At 34.5% G+C, this 21799-nt stretch overlaps 1 pseudogene; it reads right to left on the bottom strand.

The window, feature by feature from the left end:
* LOC132630318 (laccase-17-like) overlaps nucleotides 1–20775 on the bottom strand; it is a 45531-nt pseudogene extending 24756 nt beyond the window's left edge.
* Nucleotides 20776–21799: the final 1024 nt, after the last annotated feature.

Here is a 21799-nt window from a genome sequence, read left to right as displayed (position 1 = left end):
TTGATCTCTAAAATTCTTGTCAATTTATTTCTGATGGCAGAGGACTCTTTGGTTTAAGTTTGATTTCATTTGATAGTAAACTTTTAGTTTCTTGGACTTATTGGTTGCTCGCTGCTTTAATATTTCCATCTACATTGATCAAGAATGAACTAGAATCATACAGAGGAATTTGTATTCCGCATATTAATGTCAATTAACTTTATGTAATTCTTTCCTTTTGCTTCACTTATTTCTATTATTTAACGCCTACTGGGCTGAAAATCTATTTTCTTGAAAATGGAAGAGACAATCATTTTTCTTCATTTTTAGTCTCGTCCCACGCGTGAAGTTTATTACTTGACAACTATTCTGGATTTTAAAAACGAATCAAAAGACCGCTGTAGTCATTGATTTTTTTTTTTGCTCTTACTGTTTCGTTTGGAAACTGTCAGTACGTTAAACATGGGCAATCCCCTGCTTCGAGGAAAAATTATCAAGATATAATTCCCACTTATCATGTTATTATAGATACAAGTGTGTTGTTCTTGAATGTCCTCTGTTTAGTGTGAACAAGAGCATTTTCAACTCTTTCGGTATTCTCAGTAGGAATTGATATCGACCAACTACTAAAGTACCATCTTGTCTTGACTTTGCCATAACGTCTATTCTGTCCGCGTGTATGTTTTGGCTCATAAATTGTGGTGTGTGTTCACTTGATTTCTTTCATTAGGGGAATTGGTCGTAACAATTCAAATCTGTCCCCTCTTTTGAATTTACATTGTATATGCTTAGTCTTATTTATGGATCACATATTAATCCTTTTTCTTTCATTTTTATGCATGACCTCCGCGTACGAGTCCGAGGGACTCATCATCTCCCGCATTCGGTGTTGGGTCATAGCCCAACGTGATCTCCTCCTCTCTTGTCTAGCCTGCCCACAGCAACAAAATAAAAAAAATAAAAAAAAAGACTTTCTGGGCCAAAGCCCAATAACAAAACAGGCTGCAGCAGTAGTCTTAAAAAATGGACTGATCCATTTGCTCTTCTTTCCTTCTATCTTATTTTTTGTTGTGTATTTTTGATTTACCTTGTATGACTAACACTTTATTTTTGCCTCTTAGCTTATACGAATTATAGGGAATTAGTATGGGTAGTTGTAGAAACAATAAGTAGTCATCTTAAGGGAAAACTATTAGTTAATTCCACCGGCTTTGTTCTTTTTATTTATTTATTTTGTCTATTTCTAAAATTGTTTATAGTACTTATAGTATTCACTTATATTACACAATTGATCTTCAAAGACGTGAAGTCGTGAACATCTATTTTGAATTAAGAGTACGTCCTATTCTTATTATCTTAGAAATTTTTGAAATGTCACTAAGACGTAAGTACGAACTCAAGTATACTTTATCAACAACTCTTCAAGTTTGAATCAATCACGGACATTTTCAGTTAGGCATAGTTAATACACATAATAAAAAGGAAAAAGAAAAATCCTATCTTGTCCGTACTCTTAAAACAAAATTAGTCAAGACCTCCCCTTTTGAGTTATTTTCAACTATGTTTAAAACGTTACATATCCCGCTCTCTTGCAGTTTATAACTAAACTCTTTTATGTATATTATTATAACTAAACTCTTTTATGTATATTATTATTTCTTACAAGTCCTATTTTAAATAGCATTCTTATATATCTATCTATAACTTTAGCAATACTTACAAAGCTATTTTCTTTTCTATAATATTATACTTACACCTAGCCTAATTAATTGCAAGTCCGGTCGGTTAACCATTATTAATGGAATTTAGAGGATGACTAATACCTTCCCTCTAGATTAGTTGAACCTTTACTTAGAATTTTAAGTTTCGTAGACCTTAAACGGAGTTAACTTTAGAAAATAACTTTAACGAACTTTAGGTGTCCTAATTCACCATAAATAATTAGGTGGCGACTCCTGTACTTTAATTAACCCCGGAATTATCGGGATGTTGTAAACTATTTTGACTCTGGTTAAAATAGGGTATAACAGCTTGGCGACTCTGCTGGGGACTCACTTAGGTTCTAACCATAACGGACTTAGTTTTAAATAGGCTTTGTGTGTTTGTTTTAATTACTTTATTTGTTATTAACTATTTTTACATGCTATTAATTGTTTGTTTGATATAAACTATTTACGTGTTACTGCTTTGATAAACTGTCATCCCGTATCATTTTCCTCAACTCCTTTAATATTCACTCAGTTCGCTGCACTCGAAACAGGTGAACTTATCACTCCTTTAGTTATTTCTGTGTTTATTGGTTGTTTTCCTTTTTCTGTTTATGTGTTAGAAGATAGCCATGTTAATTGCTAGTTTAGGATATATTTTATGTGTGTTAGTTCCTATCTTTGTTTAGTTATGCTTAGTAGTAGTAGTCTAGTATAATTCATTTTGTGGTTTATTGGCCATTTCAGTTGAATTATGTTGTTAGTAATAGTTTAGTTAGTTCAATTTTGCGCTTTATTTACTCTTTCAGTTAAGTTATGATGATGCCAACATGTTTAGCATAGTTTTTGTGCTTTATTTACTGTTTTAGTCAAATCATGTTGCTAAAGTTAACTTGGCATAGCTTAGTTTTTGTTTCATTTGCTGCCTTAGTCAAGAGTATGTTAGTAATGAAAGTTTAACCACATGCTTGCGTGTTTTGTCTACTGGTATTTGAATCTTGTGCATAACAAATGCTACTAATCACTAGTTTCAATCTCAATATAGATCTTCCCTGTTATCTAGCCAAGTGAATGAACATGTCTATGTGTTCTGTTTAGCCTCAACTGAGAATTACTAGCTTGTATTAGACTTATTCGAATCAGTTTAGACGTCAACTTATATCTAAAAACATGATTCAGAGGCTTACTTAGTTAAACTAACATATTAATAGCTTTGGTAATAGAAGGTTGCTTGTTTATCTTAATATGATATTACTAAGTATTCATTGTTGACACTCAATTTTGTCCTTCCTTTATTTCAATTTATTTCCTGGAGCTTCTAAATTTATTAACGAGCTAAATACTTTGTTTTCGCTACTATTTTTTATTTTTACTACTATTAATATCCTTACTTTCATTTTCATTATTTTTACTATCAACATTACTAATATTACTTTATCACAAATTTCAAAATGGTTCGTCATCATTTATTTTCGGATTTTGTGCCCGTTAAATTAATTATACTTTATCAAGTCCTTTATTTCCTACATATTAATCACTAATTATCATAGTATATATATTATACTAGTTATTAAATTAGAAGCCCAAAAAATAATTAAATTAAAGGAGGGAAAGGGCCAAAAATTCAGATCCACCAGTCCATTTGTTTAACAAACCAGCCCACTACCCCTTTTAAAATCCGCAGCCCATTATTTCCTACCCGGCCAGCCCAAAACAGATCAGCACATTACCCAAATGATCACCCGACCCGACCCGATTGTTGAAACAAAGATGAAACATTAGGTTTCATCATTTTTTCTTCATCAGCCGCATCTCTTTCTCGTCTTCTCCTCCCTCTTCGTTCCTCTCTCTCTCACATCTTTCCTCTTCCAAACAAGAAACGAATTAGTTTTCAGCCATGGCAGATTTGGTCTTGCCATTTCTATACAAGTTTCTCTCTCTCCTGTCTTCAACGATCGAGTCAACACGAGATGACAAAAAATACTTTTGCTTTATCTGAAAATCTATGGATACAAAACAGAGGGTTTCAGATTCAGCGTCTTTTTGTGATTCATTTTCGAAATTCAACTTGGAATCCCGCCCAAAAACAAGGACAAACCCTAGTTTCGTCTACTATAAATAGATCTCTAAGTTCAGCCGAAGAAAGAAAAAAGCTCGGCTCTCAATTTTTTTAGTGTTTTACTTGATTCGCCTAAAAGAAATACAAAACTTTAGTTCATTAAAGCCCTGAACACTTTTAGTCGAATTTACTGGGCTCAAAGGTCGGATCTGTCAATACGATAGAGTAGATTCGAGGCCGTCGACGCCCAGTTCAATGCACCCGAAGCGGGTAAATTTCTTGCCTTTGATTTATTTCAGTGTTTGTTTGAGTGCCCTGAACTGTCTATGTGATTTTCCTGCTTAGTTGTGCCTTAGCCCGTTTGCAGTTATTTTGGTCGTATTAAGCATGTTTAGTCTTGTTTAGTTTAGTTCTGTGACCGTGTTGGCTTTATGTGAAAGTTTAGATTAATCTCGCGCTTTCAGCTTACATTTGTTTGTTTGAATGTCATTGGATTAAGCATATGTTAGTTTAGATTGGGTGATCGGTTAATCGTGTCTGCTAAGCTTGTCGAGGGAACCTCGCATATATGAAAGGATTTGAATTTTGAAACAATGTTTAAAGTTTGGTGTGTTCGTCCTGAGGGTCTAAGCTAGACTATAATGAAGCTTTCAATCCCCTAGGTTTAGTTCTTTTCTCTGAAATGTTGAAGATATGAATAGGTGTTTATTGTCCTCTTTCTTCCTCTTCCTTTGCTCAAAGTTTGTTTGTGGCTGTTTTCTTTTGAAAAGCGATATCCATGTGCAATCTTTTTGCTGCTGTTTGTTGAGCTTTGGAGATGAAATTGCGTGGCTTTAGTTTAACTTTGCCAACAATTACTCTCTTTTGATCTCTAAAATTCTTGTCAATTTATTTCTGATGGCAGAGGACTCTTTGGTTTAAGTTTGATTTCATTTGATAGTAAACTTTTAGTTTCTTGGACTTATTGGTTGCTCGCTGCTTTAATATTTCCATCTACATTGATCAAGAATGAACTAGAATCATACAGAGGAATTTGTATTCCGCATATTAATGTCAATTAACTTTATGTAATTCTTTCCTTTTGCTTCACTTATTTCTATTATTTAACGCCTACTGGGCTGAAAATCTATTTTCTTGAAAATGGAAGAGACAATCATTTTTCTTCATTTTTAGTCTCGTCCCACGCGTGAAGTTTATTACTTGACAACTATTCTGGATTTTAAAAACGAATCAAAAGACCGCTGTAGTCATTGATTTTTTTTTTTGCTCTTACTGTTTCGTTTGGAAACTGTCAGTACGTTAAACATGGGCAATCCCCTGCTTCGAGGAAAAATTATCAAGATATAATTCCCACTTATCATGTTATTATAGATACAAGTGTGTTGTTCTTGAATGTCCTCTGTTTAGTGTGAACAAGAGCATTTTCAACTCTTTCGGTATTCTCAGTAGGAATTGATATCGACCAACTACTAAAGTACCATCTTGTCTTGACTTTGCCATAACGTCTATTCTGTCCGCGTGTATGTTTTGGCTCATAAATTGTGGTGTGTGTTCACTTGATTTCTTTCATTAGGGGAATTGGTCGTAACAATTCAAATCTGTCCCCTCTTTTGAATTTACATTGTATATGCTTAGTCTTATTTATGGATCACATATTAATCCTTTTTCTTTCATTTTTATGCATGACCTCCGCGTACGAGTCCGAGGGACTCATCATCTCCCGCATTCGGTGTTGGGTCATAGCCCAACGTGATCTCCTCCTCTCTTGTCTAGCCTGCCCACAGCAACAAAATAAAAAAAATAAAAAAAAAGACTTTCTGGGCCAAAGCCCAATAACAAAACAGGCTGCAGCAGTAGTCTTAAAAAATGGACTGATCCATTTGCTCTTCTTTCCTTCTATCTTATTTTTTGTTGTGTATTTTTGATTTACCTTGTATGACTAACACTTTATTTTTGCCTCTTAGCTTATACGAATTATAGGGAATTAGTATGGGTAGTTGTAGAAACAATAAGTAGTCATCTTAAGGGAAAACTATTAGTTAATTCCACCGGCTTTGTTCTTTTTATTTATTTATTTTGTCTATTTCTAAAATTGTTTATAGTACTTATAGTATTCACTTATATTACACAATTGATCTTCAAAGACGTGAAGTCGTGAACATCTATTTTGAATTAAGAGTACGTCCTATTCTTATTATCTTAGAAATTTTTGAAATGTCACTAAGACGTAAGTACGAACTCAAGTATACTTTATCAACAACTCTTCAAGTTTGAATCAATCACGGACATTTTCAGTTAGGCATAGTTAATACACATAATAAAAAGGAAAAAGAAAAATCCTATCTTGTCCGTACTCTTAAAACAAAATTAGTCAAGACCTCCCCTTTTGAGTTATTTTCAACTATGTTTAAAACGTTACATATCCCGCTCTCTTGCAGTTTATAACTAAACTCTTTTATGTATATTATTATAACTAAACTCTTTTATGTATATTATTATTTCTTACAAGTCCTATTTTAAATAGCATTCTTATATATCTATCTATAACTTTAGCAATACTTACAAAGCTATTTTCTTTTCTATAATATTATACTTACACCTAGCCTAATTAATTGCAAGTCCGGTCGGTTAACCATTATTAATGGAATTTAGAGGATGACTAATACCTTCCCTCTAGATTAGTTGAACCTTTACTTAGAATTTTAAGTTTCGTAGACCTTAAACGGAGTTAACTTTAGAAAATAACTTTAACGAACTTTAGGTGTCCTAATTCACCATAAATAATTAGGTGGCGACTCCTGTACTTTAATTAACCCCGGAATTATCGGGATGTTGTAAACTATTTTGACTCTGGTTAAAATAGGGTATAACAGCTTGGCGACTCTGCTGGGGACTCACTTAGGTTCTAACCATAACGGACTTAGTTTTAAATAGGCTTTGTGTGTTTGTTTTAATTACTTTATTTGTTATTAACTATTTTTACATGCTATTAATTGTTTGTTTGATATAAACTATTTACGTGTTACTGCTTTGATAAACTGTCATCCCGTATCATTTTCCTCAACTCCTTTAATATTCACTCAGTTCGCTGCACTCGAAACAGGTGAACTTATCACTCCTTTAGTTATTTCTGTGTTTATTGGTTGTTTTCCTTTTTCTGTTTATGTGTTAGAAGATAGCCATGTTAATTGCTAGTTTAGGATATATTTTATGTGTGTTAGTTCCTATCTTTGTTTAGTTATGCTTAGTAGTAGTAGTCTAGTATAATTCATTTTGTGGTTTATTGGCCATTTCAGTTGAATTATGTTGTTAGTAATAGTTTAGTTAGTTCAATTTTGCGCTTTATTTACTCTTTCAGTTAAGTTATGATGATGTCAACATGTTTAGCATAGTTTTTGTGCTTTATTTACTGTTTTAGTCAAATCATGTTGCTAAAGTTAACTTGGCATAGCTTAGTTTTTGTTTCATTTGCTGCCTTAGTCAAGAGTATGTTAGTAATGAAAGTTTAACCACATGCTTGCGTGTTTTGTCTACTGGTATTTGAATCTTGTGCATAACAAATGCTACTAATCACTAGTTTCAATCTCAATATAGATCTTCCCTGTTATCTAGCCAAGTGAATGAACATGTCTATGTGTTCTGTTTAGCCTCAACTGAGAATTACTAGCTTGTATTAGACTTATTCGAATCAGTTTAGACGTCAACTTATATCTAAAAACATGATTCAGAGGCTTACTTAGTTAAACTAACATATTAATAGCTTTGGTAATAGAAGGTTGCTTGTTTATCTTAATATGATATTACTAAGTATTCATTGTTGACACTCAATTTTGTCCTTCCTTTATTTCAATTTATTTCCTGGAGCTTCTAAATTTATTAACGAGCTAAATACTTTGTTTTCGCTACTATTTTTTATTTTTACTACTATTAATATCCTTACTTTCATTTTCATTATTTTTACTATCAACATTACTAATATTACTTTATCACAAATTTCAAAATGGTTCGTCATCATTTATTTTCGGATTTTGTGCCCGTTAAATTAATTATACTTTATCAAGTCCTTTATCTCCTACATATTAATCACTAATTATCATAGTATATATATTATACTAGTTATTAAATTAGAAGCCCAAAAAATAATTAAATTAAAGGAGGGAAAGGGCCAAAAATTCAGATCCACCAGTCCATTTGTTTAACAAACCAGCCCACTACCCCTTTTAAAATCCGCAGCCCATTATTTCCTACCCGGCCAGCCCAAAACAGATCAGCACATTACCCAAATGATCACCCGACCCGACCCGATTGTTGAAACAAAGATGAAACATTAGGTTTCATCATTTTTTCTTCATCAGCCGCATCTCTTTCTCGTCTTCTCCTCCCTCTTCGTTCCTCTCTCTCTCACATCTTTCCTCTTCCAAACAAGAAACGAATTAGTTTTCAGCCATGGCAGATTTGGTCTTGCCATTTCTATACAAGTTTCTCTCTCTCCTGTCTTCAACGATCGAGTCAACACGAGATGACAAAAAATACTTTTGCTTTATCTGAAAATCTATGGATACAAAACAGAGGGTTTCAGATTCAGCGTCTTTTTGTGATTCATTTTCGAAATTCAACTTGGAATCCCGCCCAAAAACAAGGACAAACCCTAGTTTCGTCTACTATAAATAGATCTCTAAGTTCAGCCGAAGAAAGAAAAAAGCTCGGCTCTCAATTTTTTTAGTGTTTTACTTGATTCGCCTAAAAGAAATACAAAACTTTAGTTCATTAAAGCCCTGAACACTTTTAGTCGAATTTACTGGGCTCAAAGGTCGGATCTGTCAATACGATAGAGTAGATTCGAGGCCGTCGACGCCCAGTTCAATGCACCCGAAGCGGGTAAATTTCTTGCCTTTGATTTATTTCAGTGTTTGTTTGAGTGCCCTGAACTGTCTATGTGATTTTCCTGCTTAGTTGTGCCTTAGCCCGTTTGCAGTTATTTTGGTCGTATTAAGCATGTTTAGTCTTGTTTAGTTTAGTTCTGTGACCGTGTTGGCTTTATGTGAAAGTTTAGATTAATCTCGCGCTTTCAGCTTACATTTGTTTGTTTGAATGTCATTGGATTAAGCATATGTTAGTTTAGATTGGGTGATCGGTTAATCGTGTCTGCTAAGCTTGTCGAGGGAACCTCGCATATATGAAAGGATTTGAATTTTGAAACAATGTTTAAAGTTTGGTGTGTTCGTCCTGAGGGTCTAAGCTAGACTATAATGAAGCTTTCAATCCCCTAGGTTTAGTTCTTTTCTCTGAAATGTTGAAGATATGAATAGGTGTTTATTGTCCTCTTTCTTCCTCTTCCTTTGCTCAAAGTTTGTTTGTGGCTGTTTTCTTTTGAAAAGCGATATCCATGTGCAATCTTTTTGCTGCTGTTTGTTGAGCTTTGGAGATGAAATTGCGTGGCTTTAGTTTAACTTTGCCAACAATTACTCTCTTTTGATCTCTAAAATTCTTGTCAATTTATTTCTGATGGCAGAGGACTCTTTGGTTTAAGTTTGATTTCATTTGATAGTAAACTTTTAGTTTCTTGGACTTATTGGTTGCTCGCTGCTTTAATATTTCCATCTACATTGATCAAGAATGAACTAGAATCATACAGAGGAATTTGTATTCCGCATATTAATGTCAATTAACTTTATGTAATTCTTTCCTTTTGCTTCACTTATTTCTATTATTTAACGCCTACTGGGCTGAAAATCTATTTTCTTGAAAATGGAAGAGACAATCATTTTTCTTCATTTTTAGTCTCGTCCCACGCGTGAAGTTTATTACTTGACAACTATTCTGGATTTTAAAAACGAATCAAAAGACCGCTGTAGTCATTGATTTTTTTTTTTGCTCTTACTGTTTCGTTTGGAAACTGTCAGTACGTTAAACATGGGCAATCCCCTGCTTCGAGGAAAAATTATCAAGATATAATTCCCACTTATCATGTTATTATAGATACAAGTGTGTTGTTCTTGAATGTCCTCTGTTTAGTGTGAACAAGAGCATTTTCAACTCTTTCGGTATTCTCAGTAGGAATTGATATCGACCAACTACTAAAGTACCATCTTGTCTTGACTTTGCCATAACGTCTATTCTGTCCGCGTGTATGTTTTGGCTCATAAATTGTGGTGTGTGTTCACTTGATTTCTTTCATTAGGGGAATTGGTCGTAACAATTCAAATCTGTCCCCTCTTTTGAATTTACATTGTATATGCTTAGTCTTATTTATGGATCACATATTAATCCTTTTTCTTTCATTTTTATGCATGACCTCCGCGTACGAGTCCGAGGGACTCATCATCTCCCGCATTCGGTGTTGGGTCATAGCCCAACGTGATCTCCTCCTCTCTTGTCTAGCCTGCCCACAGCAACAAAATAAAAAAAATAAAAAAAAAGACTTTCTGGGCCAAAGCCCAATAACAAAACAGGCTGCAGCAGTAGTCTTAAAAAATGGACTGATCCATTTGCTCTTCTTTCCTTCTATCTTATTTTTTGTTGTGTATTTTTGATTTACCTTGTATGACTAACACTTTATTTTTGCCTCTTAGCTTATACGAATTATAGGGAATTAGTATGGGTAGTTGTAGAAACAATAAGTAGTCATCTTAAGGGAAAACTATTAGTTAATTCCACCGGCTTTGTTCTTTTTATTTATTTATTTTGTCTATTTCTAAAATTGTTTATAGTACTTATAGTATTCACTTATATTACACAATTGATCTTCAAAGACGTGAAGTCGTGAACATCTATTTTGAATTAAGAGTACGTCCTATTCTTATTATCTTAGAAATTTTTGAAATGTCACTAAGACGTAAGTACGAACTCAAGTATACTTTATCAACAACTCTTCAAGTTTGAATCAATCACGGACATTTTCAGTTAGGCATAGTTAATACACATAATAAAAAGGAAAAAGAAAAATCCTATCTTGTCCGTACTCTTAAAACAAAATTAGTCAAGACCTCCCCTTTTGAGTTATTTTCAACTATGTTTAAAACGTTACATATCCCGCTCTCTTGCAGTTTATAACTAAACTCTTTTATGTATATTATTATAACTAAACTCTTTTATGTATATTATTATTTCTTACAAGTCCTATTTTAAATAGCATTCTTATATATCTATCTATAACTTTAGCAATACTTACAAAGCTATTTTCTTTTCTATAATATTATACTTACACCTAGCCTAATTAATTGCAAGTCCGGTCGGTTAACCATTATTAATGGAATTTAGAGGATGACTAATACCTTCCCTCTAGATTAGTTGAACCTTTACTTAGAATTTTAAGTTTCGTAGACCTTAAACGGAGTTAACTTTAGAAAATAACTTTAACGAACTTTAGGTGTCCTAATTCACCATAAATAATTAGGTGGCGACTCCTGTACTTTAATTAACCCCGGAATTATCGGGATGTTGTAAACTATTTTGACTCTGGTTAAAATAGGGTATAACAGCTTGGCGACTCTGCTGGGGACTCACTTAGGTTCTAACCATAACGGACTTAGTTTTAAATAGGCTTTGTGTGTTTGTTTTAATTACTTTATTTGTTATTAACTATTTTTACATGCTATTAATTGTTTGTTTGATATAAACTATTTACGTGTTACTGCTTTGATAAACTGTCATCCCGTATCATTTTCCTCAACTCCTTTAATATTCACTCAGTTCGCTGCACTCGAAACAGGTGAACTTATCACTCCTTTAGTTATTTCTGTGTTTATTGGTTGTTTTCCTTTTTCTGTTTATGTGTTAGAAGATAGCCATGTTAATTGCTAGTTTAGGATATATTTTATGTGTGTTAGTTCCTATCTTTGTTTAGTTATGCTTAGTAGTAGTAGTCTAGTATAATTCATTTTGTGGTTTATTGGCCATTTCAGTTGAATTATGTTGTTAGTAATAGTTTAGTTAGTTCAATTTTGCGCTTTATTTACTCTTTCAGTTAAGTTATGATGATGTCAACATGTTTAGCATAGTTTTTGTGCTTTATTTACTGTTTTAGTCAAATCATGTTGCTAAAGTTAACTTGGCATAGCTTAGTTTTTGTTTCATTTGCTGCCTTAGTCAAGAGTATGTTAGTAATGAAAGTTTAACCACATGCTTGCGTGTTTTGTCTACTGGTATTTGAATCTTGTGCATAACAAATGCTACTAATCACTAGTTTCAATCTCAATATAGATCTTCCCTGTTATCTAGCCAAGTGAATGAACATGTCTATGTGTTCTGTTTAGCCTCAACTGAGAATTACTAGCTTGTATTAGACTTATTCGAATCAGTTTAGACGTCAACTTATATCTAAAAACATGATTCAGAGGCTTACTTAGTTAAACTAACATATTAATAGCTTTGGTAATAGAAGGTTGCTTGTTTATCTTAATATGATATTACTAAGTATTCATTGTTGACACTCAATTTTGTCCTTCCTTTATTTCAATTTATTTCCTGGAGCTTCTAAATTTATTAACGAGCTAAATACTTTGTTTTCGCTACTATTTTTTATTTTTACTACTATTAATATCCTTACTTTCATTTTCATTATTTTTACTATCAACATTACTAATATTACTTTATCACAAATTTCAAAATGGTTCGTCATCATTTATTTTCGGATTTTGTGCCCGTTAAATTAATTATACTTTATCAAGTCCTTTATTTCCTACATATTAATCACTAATTATCATAGTATATATATTATACTAGTTATTAAATTAGAAGCCCAAAAAATAATTAAATTAAAGGAGGGAAAGGGCCAAAAATTCAGATCCACCAGTCCATTTGTTTAACAAACCAGCCCACTACCCCTTTTAAAATCCGCAGCCCATTATTTCCTACCCGGCCAGCCCAAAACAGATCAGCACATTACCCAAATGATCACCCGACCCGACCCGATTGTTGAAACAAAGATGAAACATTAGGTTTCATCATTTTTTCTTCATCAGCCGCATCTCTTTCTCGTCTTCTCCTCCCTCTTCGTTCCTCTCTCTCTCACATCTTTCCTCTTCCAAACAAGAAACGAATTAGTTTTCAGCCATGGCAGATTTGGTCTTGCCATTTCTATACAAGTTTCTCTCTCTCCTGTCTTCAACGATCGAGTCAACACGAGATGACAAAAAATACTTTTGCTTTATCTGAAAATCTATGGATACAAAACAGAGGGTTTCAGATTCAGCGTCTTTTTGTGATTCATTTTCGAAATTCAACTTGGAATCCCGCCCAAAAACAAGGACAAACCCTAGTTTCGTCTACTATAAATAGATCTCTAAGTTCAGCCGAAGAAAGAAAAAAGCTCGGCTCTCAATTTTTTTAGTGTTTTACTTGATTCGCCTAAAAGAAATACAAAACTTTAGTTCATTAAAGCCCTGAACACTTTTAGTCGAATTTACTGGGCTCAAAGGTCGGATCTGTCAATACGATAGAGTAGATTCGAGGCCGTCGACGCCCAGTTCAATGCACCCGAAGCGGGTAAATTTCTTGCCTTTGATTTATTTCAGTGTTTGTTTGAGTGCCCTGAACTGTCTATGTGATTTTCCTGCTTAGTTGTGCCTTAGCCCGTTTGCAGTTATTTTGGTCGTATTAAGCATGTTTAGTCTTGTTTAGTTTAGTTCTGTGACCGTGTTGGCTTTATGTGAAAGTTTAGATTAATCTCGCGCTTTCAGCTTACATTTGTTTGTTTGAATGTCATTGGATTAAGCATATGTTAGTTTAGATTGGGTGATCGGTTAATCGTGTCTGCTAAGCTTGTCGAGGGAACCTCGCATATATGAAAGGATTTGAATTTTGAAACAATGTTTAAAGTTTGGTGTGTTCGTCCTGAGGGTCTAAGCTAGACTATAATGAAGCTTTCAATCCCCTAGGTTTAGTTCTTTTCTCTGAAATGTTGAAGATATGAATAGGTGTTTATTGTCCTCTTTCTTCCTCTTCCTTTGCTCAAAGTTTGTTTGTGGCTGTTTTCTTTTGAAAAGCGATATCCATGTGCAATCTTTTTGCTGCTGTTTGTTGAGCTTTGGAGATGAAATTGCGTGGCTTTAGTTTAACTTTGCCAACAATTACTCTCTTTTGATCTCTAAAATTCTTGTCAATTTATTTCTGATGGCAGAGGACTCTTTGGTTTAAGTTTGATTTCATTTGATAGTAAACTTTTAGTTTCTTGGACTTATTGGTTGCTCGCTGCTTTAATATTTCCATCTACATTGATCAAGAATGAACTAGAATCATACAGAGGAATTTGTATTCCGCATATTAATGTCAATTAACTTTATGTAATTCTTTCCTTTTGCTTCACTTATTTCTATTATTTAACGCCTACTGGGCTGAAAATCTATTTTCTTGAAAATGGAAGAGACAATCATTTTTCTTCATTTTTAGTCTCGTCCCACGCGTGAAGTTTATTACTTGACAACTATTCTGGATTTTAAAAACGAATCAAAAGACCGCTGTAGTCATTGATTTTTTTTTTTGCTCTTACTGTTTCGTTTGGAAACTGTCAGTACGTTAAACATGGGCAATCCCCTGCTTCGAGGAAAAATTATCAAGATATAATTCCCACTTATCATGTTATTATAGATACAAGTGTGTTGTTCTTGAATGTCCTCTGTTTAGTGTGAACAAGAGCATTTTCAACTCTTTCGGTATTCTCAGTAGGAATTGATATCGACCAACTACTAAAGTACCATCTTGTCTTGACTTTGCCATAACGTCTATTCTGTCCGCGTGTATGTTTTGGCTCATAAATTGTGGTGTGTGTTCACTTGATTTCTTTCATTAGGGGAATTGGTCGTAACAATTCAAATCTGTCCCCTCTTTTGAATTTACATTGTATATGCTTAGTCTTATTTATGGATCACATATTAATCCTTTTTCTTTCATTTTTATGCATGACCTCCGCGTACGAGTCCGAGGGACTCATCATCTCCCGCATTCGGTGTTGGGTCATAGCCCAACGTGATCTCCTCCTCTCTTGTCTAGCCTGCCCACAGCAACAAAATAAAAAAAATAAAAAAAAAGACTTTCTGGGCCAAAGCCCAATAACAAAACAGGCTGCAGCAGTAGTCTTAAAAAATGGACTGATCCATTTGCTCTTCTTTCCTTCTATCTTATTTTTTGTTGTGTATTTTTGATTTACCTTGTATGACTAACACTTTATTTTTGCCTCTTAGCTTATACGAATTATAGGGAATTAGTATGGGTAGTTGTAGAAACAATAAGTAGTCATCTTAAGGGAAAACTATTAGTTAATTCCACCGGCTTTGTTCTTTTTATTTATTTATTTTGTCTATTTCTAAAATTGTTTATAGTACTTATAGTATTCACTTATATTACACAATTGATCTTCAAAGACGTGAAGTCGTGAACATCTATTTTGAATTAAGAGTACGTCCTATTCTTATTATCTTAGAAATTTTTGAAATGTCACTAAGACGTAAGTACGAACTCAAGTATACTTTATCAACAACTCTTCAAGTTTGAATCAATCACGGACATTTTCAGTTAGGCATAGTTAATACACATAATAAAAAGGAAAAAGAAAAATCCTATCTTGTCCGTACTCTTAAAACAAAATTAGTCAAGACCTCCCCTTTTGAGTTATTTTCAACTATGTTTAAAACGTTACATATCCCGCTCTCTTGCAGTTTATAACTAAACTCTTTTATGTATATTATTATAACTAAACTCTTTTATGTATATTATTATTTCTTACAAGTCCTATTTTAAATAGCATTCTTATATATCTATCTATAACTTTAGCAATACTTACAAAGCTATTTTCTTTTCTATAATATTATACTTACACCTAGCCTAATTAATTGCAAGTCCGGTCGGTTAACCATTATTAATGGAATTTAGAGGATGACTAATACCTTCCCTCTAGATTAGTTGAACCTTTACTTAGAATTTTAAGTTTCGTAGACCTTAAACGGAGTTAACTTTAGAAAATAACTTTAACGAACTTTAGGTGTCCTAATTCACCATAAATAATTAGGTGGCGACTCCTGTACTTTAATTAACCCCGGAATTATCGGGATGTTGTAAACTATTTTGACTCTGGTTAAAATAGGGTATAACAGCTTGGCGACTCTGCTGGGGACTCACTTAGGTTCTAACCATAACGGACTTAGTTTTAAATAGGCTTTGTGTGTTTGTTTTAATTACTTTATTTGTTATTAACTATTTTTACATGCTATTAATTGTTTGTTTGATATAAACTATTTACGTGTTACTGCTTTGATAAACTGTCATCCCGTATCATTTTCCTCAACTCCTGGAATATTCACACAAATTCACACACTTAAAGCGGTTTCGCGGTTCGCGGCCGTGCACTACTAAATCACCCTTTAGTTGGACTGATCTTGTGGATTTAGTCGATTGGCGGTGCAGTCGACAGCCACAGACTTTCCACTCCCAAGTTGTCCACTTGGGAGAACCTGTGTCATAAGAAACTCACTCTTAGTCAACCTAGGGTAGAGCTAAACCAACACCCTTTATTAGGAGCATACATTTCATGACCTAGGAGGTTTAATACCCTTGGTGTATTAAACCCATTAGATGACTTTACCCAAACGTCCAAGTGGGTTCACGACCCCGAGTGACACTAATCATACTTTATGTGCATGTTTGAAGGATAACTGTGCCTAAATATGGACTATTTGCTTTAATTAATTAAACTTTAGGAGGGAAGGGACGACTAACGTTTCTATGACAGGTATGGATTTGCATTGGAGTACAACAATGACGAAGATCAAGGACATCACACACTGGAGCTAGAAGTTAGACATAGGAAATTGTATCTACTTTATTTAGGAAACACTTTATGTTTAATATGTAATACATTACTTTTGTTCTTTATTTTGGGAAATAGAATTTGTTTAATTAGCCAAAAGCAATGGGATGACGTATTATGACACACTTTACCCTTCAAACAAGCGTTAGGCCTACCTCTGGCACAAAGAGGTCACATGCATATTAGGACGAGTTATTGTTTGATATGCTCATTTACATTTGTTTGACAACTTGTTTGACTTTATCTGATGAATTATTTGCTACATGACAAACTTGACTCTATGTGATCATGACTTTACCTAGATATGTTATGAGACTGACATCATTTACATTTTTATGTTCTTATATCCCCAACAGAGTTGATTCGTGTTGACACCGAGACACCGATCATCCGGGGTGCCGAACCAGGAGAGACTTTGAAAAAATTGGACTCTTACTCCGTCCCTGGTTCGCCAGGAGTCCTGGTAGTTTGAACATGTAGAAAACTTTTGAAATAACACGATTTTAAAATTGAGGCTTGAATCATGCTCAAAACTCTTGTTGTTTTGCCTCATCTTTTGAAAACTTAATTGCAAAATCTATGAATGCATTTCTGATTTTCCTTAATTGTCTATTATTGTTATTTTCTACTTTTTTTTAATCGAATCTGCCAACTCTATGATTATGACATAAAATGAACAAACGAATAACATACGTCTCGAGAGAGTAACAAAGAAAACTAGAGGACAAGACAAGATTCCACTCGGAAGAAATTGAAATAGCCGATAGACAACGACATAAGCATGAAGGCTATCAGTCAAGAAGAAATCAAAGGTCGACATTAGATTAGACAGCCTAGTTGGCAACCTTTCCTTTAATACACATACGAATTACGCTGACCTGATTCCCTTGGTGGGATACGTAGGCAGCCCACATAGGGCTCGGTTGCATTATAACAGAAAATTCAAAAATCCTTATGTAAGGAGAACTACACATGGCCTGATTCCCTCGGCGGGATTCGTAGACTATCAATATACGGGTCAGGCACATTTAGGTAGAAGTCCAATAAACCTTTTACCATTCACATAACAGAACTACGCTGACCTGATTCCCTTGGTGGGATACGTAGGCAATCCACATCGGGTTCGGTCCCTTTATTAGAAAATCTCAAACCATACTTATGTACCTTACGAACTACGTTCTGACCTGATTCCCTTGGAGGGATACGTAGGCAACCTATATAAGGTTCGGTCACACCATAACATAGGTTTAGTACACCCTTCTGAATCAAAACTAGGGCATATCTTGAAAGATTAGACAAGAGTAGAGTTAGACATTGACAAGATGAAGGCTATTAGACAGGAAGTATTTTAGACGAATGACCTTTCAATTGTTTCAGAAATATCTCAATCTGAAGTTGGCAGAAATGTTTTACAACTTACATACATATATTCACATATATATCTTTCCTTATATACATACACTTACATATGTATATTTTTCAAATGAGACACTTTCTTTCAATTGTTTCACTACTATTCACCTACCGAGGCTTGAACGGAGATCACAAGATCCAAACAAACAAGACGAATGGAGCGTCAACAACGTCAAGCTTCGAGTCAACGCGAATCAACTTCCCCCTCCCAAACTAAGAATTTTTCTTTGAGTGCAGGAACCTAAAACCGCAAGATCAACAGTCAAGCCTATCAATCATGGCCGAAAAGCATCATTTGACTCATTATGGCCTCGCCTCAAAAGCCAAACGGCTTTATTTCCAACTTTATCTTTAATTTTATTTTTTATCACAATAACTTTATGACTTTATTAACAAATATACCTATTTTGTAGGTTGTCGAGATTGAAGATGAATTAAATCAGGATTACGTGTCATTAGTTTGGCCTGTCATGATACCGTCAACATCATCAGCCAAACGGCTATGCTATCACTTTACGCCATACTTTATCAATTATTTTATCATTCACTTTACCTACTTTAACCACTTTACCCTAAACTTTACAGGAATCAACGTTAAGTCTCCGAAGACAACCAGAGGCATCATTTGACTATTCAGCCTCTTCCGCATTAGCCAAACGGCTACACCATTACTTTACTTTACCAATTACTTTATCATTTACTTTACCAACTTTAACGACTTTATCCTGAACTTTGCAGGGATTATCATTAAGTCTCCGAAGACAACCGAGGGCATCATTCGGCTATACAGCCTCATATGCATAAGTCAGACGGCTACACTATGACTTTACTCTCTACTTTATCATTCACTTTACCAACTTTAATGACTTTACCCTGAACTTTACAGGAATTATCATTAAGTCTCCGAAGACAACCGGAGACATCATCCACTTTACGACTTTACCCTGGATTTTACGGGAATCTTCATCAAGTCCCCGAAGACAACCGGAGATATCATATGGCTATACAGCCTCATTTTCATAAGCCAGATGGCTGCACTCTTACTTCACTTTCTACTTCATCAATTACCTTATCATTCACTTTAATAACTTTACCTTAATTTCGCAGATATCATCGAGTCCCCGAAACAACCGGAGACATAGTTTGGCTGTAGGGCCTCATCAACATATCATTTACCATCAAGTCCCCCAAAGCAACTGGAGACATTATATGGCTATACAACCACATTTTCATAAGCCAAACGACTGCATTTTTACTTTACTCTCTATTTTATTACTTTACTTTATCATCCACTTTACCTACTTTAATGACTTTACCTTAAATTTCACAGACATCATTTATCATCAAGTCCCGGAAGACAGCCGGAGGCCTTATTGCTATCATTAAAATCTCCAAATACAACTGGAGATGTTATTACCTCCTCGGCATACATATCATACATTCATTCAAGTCCCTGAAGACAACCAGAGACAACATTTGAACACACGGCTTCATTATAAGCCACACGGCTTCGTCTTCATTCCCACATTCATATTTATTATCATTTTATACTCTTTATAAGTTTTGCACTTTCAACTTTACCCTAGACTTTTATTACTAATTTTGACATGAATTTCAGTTTTGACAGAAAATACGATCTACAGAGATACAGCGCAACGTGAAACTTTATCTTATGCAGTGAACTGGGGCAAATTTGCTGAAAAGGAATATCAAACTCACAAGCAAAGGTCACGAATCTACTCTCGAACTCAACTCCGCCTACGTCCACAAACATGTGATACGTAGGTTAATTTTTCTTTCATATCCACCGCTAAGACTCTACTCAATCAACTCCTTTCACAATCTTGTAGCTTTACTATATCCCAGTCTCACCATAGTTCAACACTAGGGCAAAAGCGTAGCGTCCATATCGACCCGCTTCTTTTGAACTACACACAGCTTGATTCTCACGAAACTCGAGATATGTAGGCGACTCGAGATTGGGTTCGACTATAATTCTTTCCATCCCATAATGTTTTCCAACCATCCTTTCTGCCCATATTTTTTCAAATTCTTCCAAGTTCGTATTCATTGGTCGGAACAAAATTGGCTACTACGTCAAATTCTTCGCCCGAAAACTCTTACATCGTCTCCAGTTGAAGAGGGGCATCTGTTGACACCCAATTTTGTCCCTCCTTTATTCTAATTTATTTCTTCGGGCTTCTAAATTTATTGACGAGCTAAGTATTTTATTTTCACTACTATTTCTACTACTATTAATATCATTACTTTCATTTTCACTATTCTACTATCAACATTAATAGTATTACTTTATCACAAATTTTAAATGGTTCGTCATCGTTTCATTTTAGGATTTGTACACGTTAAATTAATTTTACTTTTATTAAATCCTTTACTTTCTACATACTAATTATTATTTGTCTTCACATAATATATATTGTATTAGTTGTTAAATTAGAAGCCCAAAAAATAATTAAACTAAAGGAGGAAAAAGGCCAGGAAATTCAGAAAAAAATAAGCCAAATTAATGGCCTAAACAACAAACACAATCAACCAAATAATTACCCACTACCCCTTTCACACGACCAGCCCAACAACACACTATCACTTCACCGACCAGCCCATACCCGGTCCACTATTTCTACCCGTCCAGCCCATACCCGTTCCATACCCGAAACCGACCCGGCCCATTTGGTATCATTTCATCACTCCTAATGAACAACAAAAAACCTAGCTGCACCTTACACCTTCTCCTCCCTCTCTCCTCTGCCCTTTTTCTCTCCTTCACTCTGCTCTCTCTCGCCGTCTTCCTCCATTTTCAGCAAAGGTCAGTCCCTCTTTCACCATGAACAGACCTTACCACTCCATTTTCGTGCAACACTGCTCTCTTCTTCTATTTTAAGCGAAAAACCAAGCTTTTCTCTCCAACTCAGACCGTGCCTTTCCATTTCCATGAAATCTTTTGCTTTTCAGAAAGTCACGGAAAAGGATCACAAGCAAACAATCTTGTACAAACTCTAATGTTCGGATTTGAAAGGATTTCAACTTCAAATCCCCCCAAATCGTTAACCCTAGCACTTTGTTCCACCTATAAATACACCTTTAAGCTCTCAGCCGAAAAAAAGGATACGAATCCCTATTCTCTGTTTTTTTTTAAGTATCTGGTTCAATTCATCAAAAAGGACGGATTAGTGATACACGAATATTTTCTCTCACAAAAGTCTTGAGTTTTCCTCTTTTTAAGAATCTGGTCTTGAACATTTTAAATCAGAAATCCTTAATACATTTTTGCATTTTTTCCATTTTTGGATTACTACTCTAAACTCTAAGATCGTTTAAACGTTCTGTTCTGTTTGGGTGGACTTTAGCCGTGACAACGATTTTGGAGCTCATTTGTGTCGAGTTCCAATCTGTTCCTAACGAGAGTAGATTCGCGACCCTCGACACCCCGTTCACTGCACCAACAAAAGGTCAATAGCTCTCCTTCTCCTTTTGCTTCAGTTCTGTTCTTTGTGTTTAATAATTTTAGTTCGTTTTGTATAGGTTCCAGAATGTTAGTTAAGGTTTAGTCGTCTAATCTCAATCGGAATAGGAGTTAGTTATAGCTTTGTTTCGATTTCATGTGAATGCATATATCGTTGTGCCTTTATTGAGCTTATTTCTCTTTTCATCGAACTTGCGAAATATGAGCCCTTTACAGCTTTGTTACCCTTGGTCTGTTCAAAAAAAGAATGAACTAGTTTAAGAGGACTAACTCAAAGTATAGACTAGGTTCTATTTGAATCATATCTTCAAATCTTTTCCCGCATTCTTTTTTAGCCCTGTTTTCATATCGTTGTT

Source organism: Lycium barbarum, chromosome 3 (genome assembly GCF_019175385.1).
Source record: "Lycium barbarum isolate Lr01 chromosome 3, ASM1917538v2, whole genome shotgun sequence".
Classification (NCBI taxonomy): domain Eukaryota; kingdom Viridiplantae; phylum Streptophyta; class Magnoliopsida; order Solanales; family Solanaceae; genus Lycium; species Lycium barbarum.
Note: the sequence above shows the minus strand (reverse complement) of the source record. Positions and strands in the feature narration are given on the sequence as shown.